The sequence below is a fragment of the Erithacus rubecula genome (genome assembly GCF_903797595.1).
Source record: "Erithacus rubecula genome assembly, contig: SUPER_Z_unloc_2, whole genome shotgun sequence".
Classification (NCBI taxonomy): Eukaryota; Metazoa; Chordata; class Aves; order Passeriformes; family Muscicapidae; genus Erithacus; species Erithacus rubecula.
The window spans coordinates 9,817,697-9,829,469 of NW_027635860.1; positions in this window are offsets into that span (position 1 = coordinate 9,817,697).

The following is an 11,773-nucleotide window of genomic DNA, read 5'->3' on the forward strand; positions in this document are numbered from 1 at the left end:
CTGTTAAGAAAGCTGTTTCAGTTTTGTACAAATTTCATGGTCATGTAGCTTTTCCCACTTTGTCTACAATTATCCCACCATTTTTAATTATACTAACTGTGCAATACTGAGTAATTTGAATTTTGGCGTTTATGGCCTTCAGGTATTTCAAGATGTTTGTTATATGCCATTCACTAAGCCAGGATAGCAAAATATATCTTTCAATAATGCTGCTGATTAATTTTACTGCCAGTCTTGTCCTATGTTTTTAATTTTAGCTCTGCTAGTAAAGAAATCAATAAGCAACCTTTCATATCTGAATGATTTCAGAAAAATAATTTCTCTCTATGTTAGGGATCTTCCACTTTTATGAATCATATTAATTTAAATTTCATTACTCTAAATCACTCCTAATATTTTTTGATGTTTGGTTGAGGACAGCTTTAAGAGAAACCAACTTATCTTTACTGATACAATTTCTGTGGAAATGCAGAAATTAATTTGTACTAGAGGATATGCTTAAAAAGAGACTTTAAATTAAACACAAAGCAATAAAAATATTCTCAAATAAAAATATTTTTTCTGATTCAAGAAAAAATGTTTTCAATGATCACTATTTTGTATGAACACAGGAGAATCTTGCTTCTTAAACCTGCCTGATTCTTTTTGAGGTACAACCCTTTCTTGAACAACTGATATTCTTGATACATCCAGCAGAGGAAACAGAGGTTGGATAGCAATAATTTTTCCTTTAGGTTTAGTCCTGGCAGCAGTGAAAAATAGTACTGCTGTCATTGCAATCTCTTTTTTCATTTCAGTGCTACATCACCATACTGCTAAATTTTTGATTCTTAATATGATCCATCCATCTATACATAAATCTATAGGTATGTGTGTGTGTACTTGCATGCAATGGATAGTGTTGGTAGGCAAATGCACATGGAGCTTGCATACATTCTTAGAAAGCAAAAGGTATTCAATAATGTATTCTGTTTGGGAGATGCTGTATTTTTTCTTGGACAGTATATTGATGAGATTTTTGTTTATTACTGCTGAGAATCCTCACAGAAAGGTAAAAATTCTTAGATTGGTAAAAATTTGAGTGTTTGTTGATCCGAAAATGTGCAAATTTTGGCACATACATTACTATTACTATGAAAGCTACCTCAAACATCTACCCATCCAAGTTATGGGTGTTAACAGGAAAAGCTGAAGAACAGTAAAAAGCTTTTGTATACACACTTGTAGTCATTCTTACTGTGGTTGTTACTTTTATGCAGGGTTGGGGAAGTGTATCGTTGGAATTATCAGGTCAGTGCATGTTTAGAACATAAGAATAATTGCAGAAAATATGTATGAGTATCCATGAATAACCATAGTGGCAGCTACATCTGCCACTGTTTGTTGAAAATTAAGTATAATATTGAATTAGTCTGGATTTGAGGGTTGATCCTTTTATATACACACTGTAACAACTTTGGTCAATACATGGATGAAGGTTTGTGTAGTTAGCAGTTCCTTTCTTGTCAAAGTAAAGTAATTTTCTAATAGAGAGGCTAGGGAATTCCTGAGGTGTCTCTAAACAAGTTTTTTCTTGATATTCTCAGTGTGTTTGGGATAAATTTGTGTATTTTTCTGTTTTTTATATGAAACTGAATCAAGTTCAGTGTATTAGATTACACATGCCTGTCATTCTTTCTTTAAGTAAATAAAAGTTTCTGTTTTATATTTGAATAGTTGAAACATAGATTTTCTTTTCCTCGAAATTGTGGCCTCGTTGTTTAAGACCTTAAAGTGTTTGGAAGATACTGGCTCATGCAATATCTGATGTGAAATTCTTTTTCTTATGTTTTATCTTACAATACATGTTGTAAGTTTCTCAGTTAATGTAGAACTACCTGACTTAATACCTTGGTTTTAAACCTCTGTGTTTCTCCATGAGAGAAAATGGTGCCTTCCCTTCAAACCATGACCTTTTCCACATACAACATTGGTACTACATTGCCAGTGTGACATTGGGAAAGAAGGAAAATTCAAATTCATATCTGGCAGAAAAACATTTATTTCAATGTCACAAATTTGTTTTTCCACATCTAGGGCCAGGTGAGACAAAGCTTTAATTTCAGATGTGTTTGCTGGGGGTACAATCCTTCAATTTTTTAGAATTAACTTTTTGAATTCCCACACTGCCTAAGAGCTCATTCTATGAGAATGGGCAATGTCAAGTACTGTCAAGAATGAAACAGAAAGGATCATGTATTTCAGATATTCATCATTTATGTGCCTTTAAAGAGCCATGAACTAAACTGTCTTTGAATTTGTATCTTTAGTGTCATACAATCAAAAAAACTCTTACTAGAAAAACAAAAAGGAGCCTACTGTGCACATCCCTAGACTTTCTCTTTCCTTACTTGGACAGCCAAATAAATGAATGGAAAAATGGCAGGAAAATGATGAATATATGCTGCTGGAGATTTCTATTTGGTGACTGTTGAAAACCCACTTCAGAAAATTTTCTATTACTTTAAGAAAATACAGGGTTTCCTTAGGAACAAATTTGATATAAACCAGAATCAGATCTGAGGTAAGATTTAGAGTAGCATTCATCAGCCTTTCCTCTGCTGATGTAAAACAAATCAGCATGCATGTCTCTGCTGTTCATTGATGATGCTTTACAGCACTTCTGTGTGGTTGCATGCCTCAAAATTGCATGCTGTGAATTCTTTAGAGGTTTTAGACTTTCAGCTAGTTGGTTTTCAAAGTCAAACCACCATGGATAAACAATATAGATATGTCTTTGAAGGGGATTATATACATTAATAAGATGAGGTTTATTAAGTTTGAAGACAGGCAGCAAATATATAAAGTTTAAGGAAAATGCATGCAAAAACAACTACTGAAAGTAAAGACATTAGTTATTTTAAAATTTACACATTTGCTCATTATGAAGAAAATATTCCACATACATATTTGCTTATGGTAAGATATTTGGGCTATGCTCTGAAGGTATATAATGAAAAATGAACAGTAGAGCAGATAGAAATACTTCTAAAGAACATTTGATATATAAGCATAATACATCTTATATTTCAGAGACAATTATTATTGTTGTAAACAACAGCAGCAACAATAACAGTTATATTTTTTGTTATATGCGTTTCCCAAAGTTTTCAGTCCATATGAAACATAGTTTTGAGTTCCTTTGTTATGGAGCAGCTCTCTAACCAAGCAGTAGAGGGCATTCTTTCTTTAGGAGACAGCACTAGTTCCCTCAAAGACAAGTATTTTATTCAGGAAGTTGGTGCCCTTGAGTCCTTTTTGTCTTTAAATACAGGTCATTCACATGTAGACACTAGGATTAAAGGGTAAATTCTTACATGTGCAATGTATTGTAGTTCTCAAATGTGCAATATATTGCTTAGGGTTGAGTACTGAACATACTAAACTTGTATGTTTTTCATTATTTCATAGAGTATTTCTGGAGAAATGAAAGCTTATATACCTTTCATTCAAATTCACACTGCAGCAATTTTCATAAATTCAGTTCCCTCTAAACCTGAGCTAATTCACTTGGTATGACCAATCAATTAGCTTAATAAAAGCATTTTTAATGGCACTTATAGCAAACTACTCATAATGCACCTAGTTATGTACACCAACCCATCTCTTGAGAGCACATTCAATTGGAGTTGTTGGGGATCTTATTAAAATTCCAGCCAGCATATTGGTTTTAATGCGTTTTGACATATTTGAGCCAGCCTTGTTCGAAATTAAATTTAGTGTGGTGTCTTCCTCTTCTACTTGGAAAAATGCTACCTCTTCTGGGGCAAATGAGCATTGAGCAGAATTGAACACCTGGAACTGTGCTGTGCCTGCAGATCAGTGTGTGAGGTGGCCATGGATGGCCCTTCTGGTGCTGTTGAATGCTGCTTCCCTCTTACCCAAACACTCACTGCACCTGGGGTACCTTGAGAGTAGGTTTTTAAGTGTTCCTGTGCTGTGAGGTTGAGATCCTTTTCTTCTTTTCAAAATGAAGTGAAACCAAGGTGACCAAATGATTTTTCAATGTGAATTCTAGGCAAAGACAGATCCATTATATTCCAGATTTCACTTCAGATGGTGGCTGGCTGAACCCAGCACCTTCTGTGGCACTGGGCACTGCAGAGCCACAGGTGATGTATAAAACAGTATACACAACAAAATGTTTCTGTCTATAGGCACTTTAACAAAAATATGAGAAAAACAAAAATATCTGATGCCAGATATTAAAATTACATATTAAATTTGAGGCTGCCTATTGCAGTTAGGATCATGATGTTGCAGCTGAATATGTTAAAAAAAACTCCTTCCCAGGGCATTTGCCCAGTGATTCACATCTGGTATTTTATAATTTTTCTCAAATGTTGCCTGGTCATCAACAGTGTATAACCTCATTGTATGTTAAAAAAGGAAACAATAATTGGCAAATCTAAGAAGAAGCCCAAAGAGACAAAAAACAGAATGTGATCTGATGTATCACTACTCTGCTTACCACATACGATTTCATTTGAAGTCTGGTGAGTTATTGTGTTAATTTTGCACAAGTTTTGCTTCAGAATCAAACCAACTGCTTTGTTTCTGTACAGCACTCCTGCCAGACTCTTCTTAGAACAAAACTTTTGATCTCTATTTCAGGATTTTACTCCAACTTTAGAAAAGAAGTATTAAAGTTTTATTTTTTTTCTTTAAAATACCCAAAACTAAGTAAAATAGATAGTATTTATTAGCAATCAGTTATGAATCAGAAAAAGACTTTAGTTCTCTGGAAAAGGGAGAGTCCAGAATGTAGTGCCTCTTCAGCTGCCTAATAGTTCTTCTGGTACTACAAACCTTCAAATAGTTGCTTAAGATAACATCTGCAAATAAAATACCTTTGCAAGTCACTGGACTACTGACTGGCATTATATATCCTGGCTATTTTGATTTTAAATAAACAGGTTTTGCTTGTGTAGCTTATTGTAGCTTGTGGCAACAAAAGTTATTCCCAGCTCAAAACTGTCATTTTTGAAGAAGGTTCACAAATTTGAAATAAAAAGGGATTTCTGTGGAGAAATAGCCAGAGCAAAGCCCAACATCAAAACTTTTTTTACCTTTTTTTTTTTTTTTTTTAATTTATTCACGAGGAGGCGGAATTATACCTTCATATGGTCCAGTGAAAAGCCCCAATAAGAACTTCTGGTGCTTAGAAAGGTGAGTGGAAAGGGGAGTTCAAAGCAAGACTGGTCAGCCAAAAGAAAGCAGGACCTCTTTGAAAACTAAAGAGCTGTCAGTTGGGTCATCTGACTCATCCTCTGGAATAATAAAGAATCACAGAATTAATTGACTGGAAAAGACATTTGAGATCATCAAGTCCAACCTATGACAAAACATTTTAACTAGACCATGACAGTGAGAGCCACATCCAGACTTTTCCAGGGACAGTGACTCCATCAACTCCCTGGGCAGCCCACACCATTGCCCAGTCACCCCTTCTGTGAAAAACAGAACATGAGTTGGTAGACTTCATCCTATGGCTTTAATCCCAAGTAAGTGGAAAAAAGCTAAGGAGCACGGAAAGTTCTTTAGACTGGTTGCTGGACTGGGTGAGACACAGGTGAATTAACACAAAAGAGTTCAACATTTATGGGTCTTGGCCTGTTCTAATATCTCATTGCTCTGTCTTGGCAGTTTATATTTGAAAGAAACAGCTTTATAGACACTTTGCTCAGTGCTTGCATAGATCCCTAGGAAGTTGAACAGTAATGTAACATGATTTTTTTTTAAATTGCATTTTTTGATTTGTGTACAGGTAGGAGAACATAGTGTTAAATTGGTCCATGAAAGTCAGTGGGCTGCAGCTGATTTGCATAAAAACAGAGTAATATCCTGGGGTGAGAAGAATATTTAGTGCAAGTGTCCCAGGTACTTCATGTTCTGCTTTAAACACTGGTCTTTCTCAGTTTAAATTCTGACATACCGATTTTTTTGCTTTAAAGCAGGAAGATTGAAATCTTGACTTTGCATTTAACTGCCTCACTAGTGAATTTAGTGCTTTGTAGACTCAAAGCTTTGGGTGGAAAGATTAACTAGGAAATGGAAAATTCCCTGATAAAATAGTTTCAAGTCTAATGGTAATGTTGCATGTCATAGAATCATAGAATGGCTTGGGTTGGAAGGGATCTTAGAGATATCTCCTTCCAACCCAAACTGCCATGAGCAGGGACTGCCTTCTTTAAACCAGGCTGCTCAGAACTCCCCTTGAACACTTTCAGGGATGGGGCATCCACAAGCATTGGCAACACCTGTGCCAATGCCTCACCACCCTCACAGTAAATAAGATTTTTAAAATATTTTATCTAATCTAATCTAATCTAATCTAATCTAATCTAATCTAATCTAATCTAATCTGCTGTGTTTCAGTTTGAAGCCATTGCCCTTTGTCAAGTCACTGCATGCTCTTGTAAAGGGTCCCTCTCCAGATTTCTTGTAGGTTCCCTTCAGGTAATAAAGGCTCCCTTCAGGTAGTTGATTGGTAATCCTTCTTATATGTTAGTAGCAGTCCTCAGAAGAAATGAAAAAGTAAAAAAACAGATTGATTTACAGTATTTATCAATGCTGGCTGTCTTGGGAATCAAAATATCATGTGATCTTAAACTTTTAAAAAATATGTACTAATGCTGGAGTAATGATGTTATCTATCCTGAATGCTAATTCAAAATAAGATCTCTAATTGTGTGGGAAAGGACAGCATTTTCTATGATAGTTGTTTATTTTTTTCAGGGAAAAAATGGCAACAGAAAACATAAAACATTATGTTTAAATATTAAACATCCTAGTGCCCCATAAATTTTTAATATGGCAATTAACGAAAAAATATCTGTCTGTTTCTGTACAAATGTAAGAGGACTGCAAAGGGTTCAGCAGACAAAATACCAGTTGCAGTGAGAAGAAAGGACAGCATTATAAAGCAAAACTGCAGCTCCCAGAAAATACATTATTACACTGTAGTGTTTTGAAGAAACAGGAAGCTTGGGATTTAAAAAAACTTAATTTTGGGAAACACTTGAAGGATGAAAGAGATTTTTTAAAGTTTGTTGGAAGAAATTAGCGCTCTAGCTTGTAAGTGGTACAACTTACCTCTAACATTAAGGGAATGAAGGTTACCAAAAAATCAGACCAGCAAACTGTGAAGCTATAGCTATTTACTATATGTGGCTATATACTGCAAATGCAAGTGTATTTTCATAGGTAAATGCTTCATCAAGATGTTATTGCAGATTCCTCTTGTTGGTACCAGATTCCTCTTGTTGGTACTACCTGTATGATAGTTTTTTATTGTAAGACTGTTTTCAATACACAGACCCTTCTCCACTTGGCAAAGTACTGTGAGGTTCTACCTCTGGAAAGCTATCAATGTTAAATGGCAGCATGTAGCAAAGTAGGAATTTCCTAAATTGGGCACAATTAACATGAAAATGCCCCACCTCTAGCTATCTTTGAGGCTGGATACTTGTGGAAGATTTAGGTGTTTAGTAAGATGAACAGGAAGTTTATGACAAAACTTGATGAGGTAATTTCTGGGCAAAGGACACCTATTTGGGCTGCATGATGATGTGTGCATATGGCATCACCCCAGGACTTTGTGTTTTCAGAGTTGGAGTAGTGTAGCAGTTGGAGGCTAACACAAATGTGTAAGAACAGTTTCTCTTTCTCACATTAACCCATAGCTCATAGAATACATTAAGAAAAGAAGAAATTCCTGGTATTGATCTATTTATATAGACATATATTTTACTGCTGAGCTGGGAAAGAGCTGTACCATCCCTGAATTCCAGTTAAAAAAGTAACTGTTACATTCACTGGTTTTTAGCTTACAAGGAGCATAAGATTACATATTTCCTAGTGTGAAAACATGGTTGCTGTAGTATATAACCATTTTGGAATTCTAGAATCTTTTGGAATTCTAGAAGTGTACTGGACTAGGCTTCATCTAGTCTTAGCTTTGAACTTTCCTCCCTTTGTCTCAAGTATACACACATACTATCCTCCTTTCTCAACATAATTTCCAAACATCCCTCCACCTTTCAGGCTGTTAACATTTTGAAGGCAATAGGACATGAAGAACATGAATCAGGTTAGTAGAATAATGCTAGACTGTCTCCTTTCCTGAACATCCTGCATGAAATAGCTTTGAGAACAAACTGTTCTATTTTTCCAATCAGAGCATTGCTAATATTTTTGGCTGGCTCACCGAACTATGTTTTACAGGACCTTAAAAAAATCCTATTGTACCTGCTATGTGTCTGCCTCTCTATCTGCTACATAAAAGCTATAGACTTCAGAGCAGAACTTTCTGCTGTTCTTTTCTGCTCAAAGCAATCAGTGTCTGCATGTCTCCAAAAGTGCCATTCATTATGTATGAACAGCACTTGCATATATACTGGAAATATTCCATACTTATGATGGGATTTCAACAGGTTCAGAGAAGAGATTTTTCATGTTTTCTTTTTGTAATTTGGTTAGCTTTAAACACAGAGGAATTGACAGCCTAACCTCTGATTGTAAAAATTTAGTAAAGTTTGGAAGACTTAAGCAGGTTGTACTCTTCCCTTTTTTTTCTGTGTGTGACTATGAGATGAGTAGAAATAATTCTAATTTTTTTTTCTCCTCTCGTGTTCTGCTGTCAAAATACAGATAGAATTAAGTACATAAGAAGAAACATGTTTTGATTGTAGAATTGTCAATGTGGTTTAAATAATTTGGGCAGATAATTTCTTACTATGTCGATGCTTATGGCTCGGCAGTGGCTTGACCATGGCTGGTTGGTTGCCACAGATATTCTATCCCTTCCTTCCTCAGCTGGGCAGGGGAGAGAAAATAAAATAAAAGTGTCTTGGGTCAAGATAAGGACAGAAGGAGATAATTCACCAAAACTGACTCTATTAAGATAAATTAATTTAATTTATAGCCAATCCAATCAGAGTACAGTTGCTGGGAGTCAAACAGCGGAGTTGGTAGTCTTCTATCACAAGTTACTAGATGAGGCTTCTAACAAAGAAGTCAATGCTAACTCATTCTGAAAGTTGCAGTTAATAGGGAGAACATTTATTTTAATATTTCAATGAAAATCTCAATCCCTTTTTTAAGCCTTGAAGCAGAAATTAAGTTTCATCACTATTGTTAATTAATCCACTGGTGGTCAGAGCAGAATCCCATGGAATTGACTGTATATCTCTAAGGTTTATGATGTTTTGTGCCACTAGAATGGGAAGATATAGACAAGAAGCATGTCCTCCAGCTAAAGACATAATGAGTCCTTCAGACTACTATCCCTAATTCATCCACTGAAAATCATTTCATTGTTATCACTTGACATATTTCTGAGAAAAATATGCTTCTCATGAATTTTACATGGACTTCCATTGTGTATGGGATTGCTGCTTCTACTTTTGGAAATTTTGAGACAGAAAGATGAATATGGCATGGATCATTCAAAACCACCAACACTGATGTTTTTCTTGTATTTGACAGGAAGGAGAATTACAGTTGAATGGCATGTCAAACTTAGGTAATTTTGGTACAATTTTTATATGGTGGAAGTGATAATTATTGGCGCTATTACTGTTATTTTGTTATATTAAAATGAAGAGAAAAACACATTAGCTGGATGTTTTGACATAATATCCCAGATTTGATGACTATTTTTAAGTAAAAGGAGAAGAGTCACTTCAGTAAACAATACTGGGAATTGAGGCCCTTGTTCAAATAACTTAAAAAGATGTTCTTGACCTAAGACAGGTATTCAATGGACTTAGATAAATCTTAGTGTTTGTGTGCTTGTGAAATCTGAGCCTTACAAAGGGTTTGAGACAGTAAAAGTACTCATGTATTACAGTAAATGGAAGGAAATGAGATAACCTTTTGTCAGAGCTTAGTGCAGGTAGGGAAAAAAGGGCAACATCAGCCAGATAATTTTTCTTTTTTTATTGACTACTGTTATCTATGATACTAGCAAGAAGGACAAATTGCCAAATGTTAAAAATCTGTTACTGTCAGTTAAATCAAAATAATTTCCAAACAGCTACCATTTACAGAAACAACCTGTTCTATGTAAACGAAAATATTTCTTTTTAATATTAAAGAAATAAACTAAGATATGAAATGACACATTAGCTTTGGCATTCTGAAGACACTTAAAAGCCTAAGGCAGTTTATGTTTAATTGGCTCTCCAAGGTAGAAAACAATTCTATATAGACAGATCCCTTAGACTCTTATCCTTCATCCCTACCTTGGACTTTTCTATCTGAAGGAGAGCTAAAGGAGAAGTACAGTCTAGTTGGGATATTGGATAGGTCATTTTTCCACCAAGTAAATAATTCCTGGGTATCTTGAGAATTTGCTATTAAAATCAATAGTTTATTCTTTCTTCTGTACTCTGTCCTATTTGAAGCAAATAACACTAATTCAGTAAATGATCCTCAGAAAAACAGTTGCTGAGATTAGTGCAAAGTTGAGCAGCTTCAAAGAAGTTTTGCCCTCATAAAATGATCAGTTTGACTTAGTTTACTTTCAGTCTGATTACAAACAGTCACCATGGGAAGCTTCTGGACTGTGTGCAATGAGAGGCATGAGGGTGCCTGCATGCTGTCTTCCAAGTACCTTTCTCTGGTTCTGCTTACAGAAGCTTTGGGCTGTAAAACAAAATCCCATTTTTCTGCCTGTAATAACACAATTCAAATGTCTCTCCTCTTCAACAATTTCACATGTTCTGGATAAATAGGAGCTCCTTAAGAAGTGAATGTTGCAATGTACAATTAGATTAGCTAAGTACTACCAAAGGAAAGGATCCCAAAGGAACTTCTTATCAAGACCTATAATCACTATAGGTATAAAGGAGGTCGTTTCCAGCACTCTCTTCACACTGTCATGCACATATAAACCCATAAACATGAGAAGATAGAATAATGCTAACAAAGGAAATCAGCATGTATAACTAAATTTTGAGACACATTAGGAAGATACAATACCCAGTACCAAGTTATAGTTTAATTTCAAGAATGGAACTCTGGCTGTCATGAAGCACTACAGTACCTTTGAACTCAGTCAAAAAAGAGCATTTGGTTAGTCTTGTATTCACTTCCTCATAGCTCTGTAGAAATGCAATTCTTGTGGATTAGACAATTTTTAGGGTGGAAGGGAAAATGAAGATAGATACCCATAGTAGGTTGGGTGGAGAACATGTTTGTGACTGTTAGAGATACAGTCATTAATCTTATATTAAAACAACAATAACATCAACAAGATAATAACTGTCGAGGAAGCACTGCCATTTTGTCTTGGTGAATTATTTCACTTCCATGTGAGAGAACAAAACTCCTTCAGGGCAGAAAAGAAATGTAATATAAAATGCAATTTTGCCTTCTTAGAGTAAAAGGGGTATCTATGCAGAAGCATGAATATTGTCATATTCAGGGGGTCATGATAAAAGTATATGTATTTATTCTGCTTATGCTTCTTAATTCAAGTATTTATTAGTTCTGACATCCTCGTACACTGATTAGTCTACTCCTCCCACAGTTATTCTACAGCAGTTCAATTTTCCACCAAGATTCTTTTTAGGCTCAGTGTTGGCTTCACATGCTACTGTAATTATTGTCTTTTTTTAAAATTCAATTTACATGCCTTTTACAGTTTTCTCCAGGCTGTAAATACTTCCTACAAAAAACGTTCTTACTAAAGTGAATGGAATTGCACACAGAGTAAAATAGACTGAAC